General features: G+C 33.5%; 1 non-coding gene across 1 annotated transcript; it reads right to left on the minus strand.

Annotated features, from left to right (window-relative positions):
• Window positions 1–5,698: 5,698 nt before the first annotated feature.
• On the minus strand, window positions 5,699–5,785 carry TRNAS-GGA (transfer RNA serine (anticodon GGA)). Its single transcript has one exon. It is a non-coding gene; the product is annotated as a tRNA-Ser (tRNA).
• Between the last annotated feature and the right edge of the window lie 1,715 nt (window positions 5,786–7,500).

Genomic DNA, 7,500 nt, shown 5'->3' on the forward strand with positions numbered 1-7,500 from the left:
AACGAAGATCTTTGGTAACTTTCATTGTAAACATTCTCAAATAGGCTTTTCTGTTGGTATACCTTATCTAGTAAAGCACAAAACTAAAGTAGTCGTCTTCTCTTTCCTTCTTCAATCACTAAAAGTTCCTAAATGGAAATTCCGACTATATGTATCCTCTCTATATAAATATATAATATTTAATATATATTTATTATGGATATAATAGATATTATATAAATAGGATTATAGTGGATGAATCTTCAAACGAGACATGTACCGATCGACTAATCCGGTATATTTTCCACATTGATAGGAGTACGTTTATGTTTCTGCTTTACGAATATGATATTTTCTGGGTATTTCTAATAATATCAAGTCTTATTCCTATTTTGGCATTTCTAATTTCTGGAGTTTTAGCCCCTCTTAGCAAAGAGCCAGAGAAACTTTCGAGTTATGAATCGGGAATAGAACCAATGGGCGATGCTTGGGTACAATTTAGAATCCGTTATTATATGTTTGCTCTAGTTTTTGTTGTTTTTGATGTTGAAACAGTTTTTCTTTATCCGTGGGCAATGAGTTTTGATGTATTAGGGGTATCCGTCTTTATAGAAGCTTTAATTTTCGTGCTTATCCTAATTGTCGGTTTAGTTTATGCATGGCGAAAAGGAGCATTGGAATGGTCTTAGTTTTTGAATATTCAGACAATTAAAAAAAACATTGAGACAGTTATGAATTCCATCGAGTTTCCCTTACTTGATCGAACAACCCAAACTTCAGTTATTTCAACTACATCAAATGATCTTTCAAATTGGTCAAGACTCTCCAGTTTATGGCCGCTTCTCTATGGTACCAGTTGTTGCTTCATTGAATTCGCTTCATTAATAGGTTCACGATTCGACTTTGATCGTTATGGACTAGGTACCAAGATCTAGTCCTAGACAGGCAGACTTAATTTTAACAGCGGGTACGGTAACAATGAAAATGGCTCCTTCTTTAGTAAGATTATATGAGCAAATGCCTGAACCAAAATATGTTATTGCTATGGGAGCATGTACAATTACAGGAGGGATGTTCAGTACCGATTCTTATAGTACTGTTCGGGGAGTCGATAAGTTAATTCCTGTCGATGTGTATTTGCCGGGTTGTCCGCCTAAACCCGAGGCTGTTATAGATGCTATAACAAAACTTCGTAAGAAAATATCTCGAGAAATCTATGAAGATCGAATTAAGTCTCAAGAGGAAAATCGGTGTTTTACTACCAATCACAAATTTCATGTTGGCCCAAGTACTAATACTGGAAATTACGATCAAGGATTACTCTATCAACCATCATCTACTTCAGAGATCATCCCTCCTGAAACTTTTTTCAAATACAAAAGTGCAGTCTCTTCCTACGAATTAGTAAATTAGGCCGTATACTTTTTTTGTACAGAATAACAAAGCAAAGAACGAGTGAATCTTCATCAATTTTTCATTGTAAATGGGAAATACTTATACAAATAAAAATAAAAAAATGGGGGGGGGGAGAAGATGCAGGGTAATTTGTCTTCTTGGCTAGTCAAACATGGACTGGTTCATAGATCTTTGGGTTTCGATTACCAAGGAATAGAGACTTTACAAATAAAGCCCGAGGAATGGCATTCCATTGCAGTCATTTTATATGTATATGGTTACAATTATCTACGTTCCCAATGTGCTTATGATGTAGCACCAGGCGGACTGTTAGCTAGTGTGTATCATCTTACGAGAATCGAGTATGGTATAGATCAACCGGAAGAGGTATGCATAAAAGTATTTGCCGCAAGGATAAATCCTAAAATTCCGTCTGTTTTCTGGGTTTGGAAAAGTGCGGATTTTCCAGAAAGGGAATCTTATGATATGTTGGGAATTTCTTATGATAATCATCCACGTCTAAAGCGTATCTTAATGCCTGAAAGTTGGGTAGGATGGCCCTTACGTAAGGATTATATTGCCCCCAATTTTTATGAAATACAAGATGCTCATTAAATAATACGAAACTAATCTTCACTTCGACAACTCAAGATATTCAAATACATTTTTACGTTCTCTTATAGATATAGCATAGTAATTGAAGTCTCATTCATCTTATTATTATTGATTAAAAAAAATACAATTAGAGATTTGGTGAGATTATCCAATTTGTAAGATACTTATTTTGGATGAGCCACAAGCTAATAGGATGAACTAAATGAGTTCTGCATTATGAACTATGTATCACGCATATGACTTATAGATGTGCTTTAAAAAGTCACATAGGGTGAAATGAAGAAATATAATATGAAAAGAGAATCGGATTCTATTTGTACTGTATCTGAGATGAATCTTGGCCATTCCCGCCTTTCAACTCCCCTAGACTAGACTTTTGGGTCTTATAAGGAACTAATTGAAACTTTCAAATATGTATAAAATAGGAATTGAACGCCAGGAGACAGAGTATGAACAAATAAAAAAGAAGAGGAAACAAAAGAAAATTCTTTTCTTTTACATATCTATATACATCCTTTACATATTTCTATAAATATCCTCTTTATCTTTACTTGTCTATTTTCGACATCTATAAATAGAGTAAAAAATATATATAGTTTAGTTAAAGGGTAGATTTCCAGACATCATCATGTATCAGTATTTTTCATGATCTATATTATTAATGAATCCGTAGAATAGATACTCATACAAATTCATGATGTGCCAAGAACCAGATTTGAACTGGTGACACGAGGATTTTCAGTCCTCTGCTCTACCAACTGAGCTATCCCGGCCATTTCCGACACATTATCCTTATTTTAATAGATGACTTTGGTCTATGTCAATTGTAAATAAGAAAAAAGGTATTCCAAAGTCTTCTTTTTGAAGATATACGAAATTTCAGGGCTTGGATAAGCCTTTCGAAGTTTCAGTACAGTAGACAGTTAATCATTCAAATTTCACAGATTACTTGCGCAAGGATGTTCGTTTGTACGTCTATCATATAGAATATATACCACAAGCCTTGTGATAAGAAATCAAATTTCCGCTCAAATACGCTTGTGAAAGAGTCGAATGAATGAGAAACATAACAAAGTCTGAATTGCTAATGAACGGATAAATAATTAAAGAGGCCAACGGGCCTTTTTAGGGTTTTGGGGATAGAGGGACTTGAACCCTCACGATTTTAAAAGTCGACGGATTTTCCTCTTACTATAAATTTCATTTTTGTCGTTATTGACATGTAGAATGGGACTCTATCTTTATTCTATTCGATCTGATTAATCAATTCTTCAAAAGATCTATCAGACTATGATGGAGTAAATGATTTGATCAATGAATATTCGATTATTTTTTCAACTTGTAGATCTTGGAATCGATTCATAACAATTCGTTCATTTTTATATATAATTTTATATATATATATAAATATAAATATAAAAAATTATAGAAATATAAAAAATAGAGATTCGAGTTGTCATTAATCAATATAGTATTTCAGTACGTAATACGTTTATCTTTCATCGTTTCTGGAGTTTCGATGGAAGGATTCATTCCTTTACTAACGCAACGTCGTCAACTCCATTTGTTAGAACAGCTTCCATTGAGTCTCTGCACCTACCCTTTTTTTTCGGAAAAAAGGATTTGGCTCAGGATTGCCCATTTTTAATTCCAGGGTTTCTCTGAATTTGAAAGTTATCACTTAGTAGGTTTCCATACCAAGGCTCAATCTAATTAAGTCCGTAGCGTCTACCGATTTCGCCATATCCCCCTCTTTTAAGATTAGTATCGCATTATGATGTCCTTCCCCGTTTTCTTTCATTTGTATTATACTGGAACCACTCAAGTCATTAGAATACCGATTCCTCTATTGAAAAGTGTTTCCTCCTATTGGATTTCTTGTCTATCTTCTTTCATCTCTCTCTTCTCTATCGGAGACCCATATTTGTTCCGATCCAAAATGATTCTATCATTTCTGTATCTGCAATTCAATATATATCAATATAGATAGATATATGAACATATATATTTGCCCCTCTTTCTATTATTTTTTTAGTAAAAAATTTAATACTTAAACGGTCGATTCCCTTGTTCGTCTTATCTTCCACCTTTCAGAATGAAAACATAGAAACGCTTCATTATCATCTCAATTGCATTAAATGCAATTAAGATTAACACATTAATTATTGATACACATCCATTTGATAAATAGATCAAAATTTTCTATCGCTATATTCTATTAATCGTTATATTAATTATTATGTTCTATAATAGAACAATTCCAATATTGAATATTTATTTGAAATGAAATTAGATTCTATATTCATATTAATTAGGAATAGCTAAGATCCCAGTAATTTAGTAAATTACTATGCATGTAACATTTCTGTTATGTGAGCCCGCTTAGCTCAGAGGTTAGAGCATCGCATTTGTAATGCGATGGTCATCGGTTCGATTCCGATAGCCGGCTTTTCTCTATTGATTTTATTTTTGACATAATTGATAAATCAAATAAATAAAGAAACGACTTCTTACCCTTTTTCAAAGGTCACCGATCTATGATGTCGTAGGAACTTACTTACCTTTATGACTAAAGGAGGGGTTCTATTTCTGTAGAACAAATCAAGAAAGGAACTCTTACTTTTTTATATCATTTACATATACAATAGGATCCGGATATTGATCCAAGTTATCTAATTATTCTTTGTTTTGTAGTACAATACTTTACTGGATTTCACTTCATTTATAATATTTATCATTTAGTTTTCATTTAAGTTTATGAAATTTAAATAAAATAAAATGTTTATGAAATTTAAATAAAATAAAATAAGGAGTCTTTATGTCGCGTTACAGAGGGCCTCGTTTCAAAAAAATACGCCGTCTGGGGGCTTTACCGGGACTAACTAGTAAAAGGCCCAAAACCGGAAACGATCTTAAAAACCAATCGCGTTCCGGTAAAAAATCTCAATATCGTATTCGTTTAGAAGAAAAACAAAAATTGCGTTTTCATTATGGTCTTACAGAACGACAATTACTTAAATACGTTCGTATCGCCGGAAAAGCCAAAGGATCAACGGGTCAAGTTTTACTACAATTACTTGAAATGCGTTTGGATAACATCCTTTTTCGATTGGGTATGGCTTCGACTATTCCTCAAGCCCGACAATTAGTTAATCATAGACATATTTTAGTTAATGGTTCTATAGTGGATATACCAAGTTATCGGTGCAAACCCCGAGATATTATTACAGCAAAAGATGAAAAAAAATCGAGAACACTGATTCAAAATTATCTTGATTCATCCCCCCCTCAGGAATTGCCAAAACATTTGACTCTTCAGCCATTGCAATATAAAGGATTAGTCAATCAAATAATAGATAGTAAATGGGTCAGTTTAAAAATAAATGAATTGCTCGTTGTAGAATATTATTCTCGTCAGACTTAAACCTAACTAAAAAACAAGGGTTCGGACAATTTCGTCCTCCCCTTCGCCGAAGTCTAAGTAAAGAGACCGAAGGAAAGTAAGGTTTTGATCCGGAAATTTTTCTATCATTCATCTATCATTGATCGGTAGGGGGATTTTCATCTCTTGTGCATTCTTTCCAGTCTTTTCGTTTCCGTACCACAAAAATTCGAAATAAAGAATCCATAAAGGTCTAACCGTTGGAATAATAGTATCGATTGTTATTTGATTTGATACATTGTGGTCAGTAACATTGTTGAATTAGTACGGAAAGAGAGGGATTCGAACCCTCGGTAAACAAAAGCCTACATAGCAGTTCCAATGCTACGCCTTCAACCACTCGGCCATCTCTCCTACAGAATGATTATGGCCCAGAAACCGAGTTAATAGTGAGTCATTAATATTCAATTTTTTTTTTGATAGGCACGTCCAACCAATTCTAACTATACAAATAATTTTTTTTTTAACTATGTTTAATGGATACTTTTAGCTCATGATTCTATTTAGTTTTTTAAACTATGATTCCTTTTTTCTAAAAATTCGACTTTTACAGTTTTCGATTTTTCACCAACAACTGTTTATCCCATACATATATCTAGTCACAAGTTATGAATCATAGAATGATTATTCGATTCTTTTTGCTCTTTTTTGTATCATAATTCAATCAAAAAACTTCTAGAATTACCCCAGTCAGATAAATAAAATTCTTTTTTTCTTCAACTTCGCTGAAATCAGAATAGTTCTCTTCATTCTGATCCTACTACATTTGGATGAAATTTAACCGGATTGAAATATTTCTTCTCTTTTATTGATTCCTGTGAAATCAAAAAGAAACAATTTTAATATCGAGTGGGATTTTTTAATGAATCCGTTTTTATGTTATTTCGTACTATGCAATTCCTTTGTTTGTGGGATCATTTTCTCACGAGAGGTAATTAAAAGAAATTATAGAATGGGGTTGTTACCGATGCCTAGATCTGGTGGGATAAATGGAAATTTTATCGATAAGACCTTTTCAATTGTAGCCAATATCTTATTACGAATAATTCCGACAACTTCCGGGGAAAAAGAGGCATTCACCTATTACAGAGATGGTGCGATTTGATTTTTTTTTTTTTTCAATTTTCTTTACCGCTCTCCGTCTTAGTAGAAAGACACAGTATTCGGGATAGAAAGAAAACAATAATTGAAATAAATCTACGCTTCTTGGAGGTGCAATTTGAAAATCAAAAAATTCCTTCTGTCGTGTATCCCCGATTAATGTAACCTTAGATGCTAGAATTGTCGATTCTAGTATTAAGCGAAAGGTGTAACCTATGGTAAGTCAACCCTACTCCACTAGTAAAAATATTCACTAGTAAAAATAGGTAGCAGAGGGGAAGAAGCACTACACCTAGGAATCAACAACACGAAAACTTTGTTATAAATTATACCTTTTCCTTATCGGGATCGGAACTTAGAAAAATGGTTGGGACAACAAACATCCATCTCGTTTGTATTTTGGATACCTGTATAACCATCGAAGACTGTTGAAGTGACTAATTCCTGGAAATTTAGAGGCGTTGAGGACAAAGAAATTGTTAGAGTTACCATTTTTATTTTTATCTAGTAAACCATGCTTGATGTTAAGAAAAGATCTTTTACAGGAAGGTTGGCTAGAGATTTTTTGTAAAAACGCTAGTCCCATGAGTTCATAATGAGAGTATTTCAATGTTTTTTGATTTCATGTATTATTCTCATCTCATTATGCGCATCAGATAAAGGGGGAGCCGTATGAGATGAAAATCTCACGTACGGTTCTGGAACGGAGATTCTTTCAATGGAATAACGAACGACCGTAACGGATGTCGGCTCAATCCGAAGGAAATTATGCGGAAGCTCTACAGAATTATTATGAAGCTATGCGACTAGAAATCGATCCCTATGATCGAAGTTATATACTCTATAACATAGGTCTTATCCACACAAGGAACGGAGAACATACAAAAGCTTTGGAATATTATTTTCGGGCACTAGAACGAAACCCGTTCTTACCACAAGCTTTTAATAATATGGCTGTGATCTGTCAT

The sequence above is a fragment of the Cucumis melo genome, unplaced genomic scaffold (assembly GCF_025177605.1).
Source record: "Cucumis melo cultivar AY unplaced genomic scaffold, USDA_Cmelo_AY_1.0 utg002205l, whole genome shotgun sequence".
Taxonomy (NCBI): Eukaryota; Viridiplantae; Streptophyta; class Magnoliopsida; order Cucurbitales; family Cucurbitaceae; genus Cucumis; species Cucumis melo.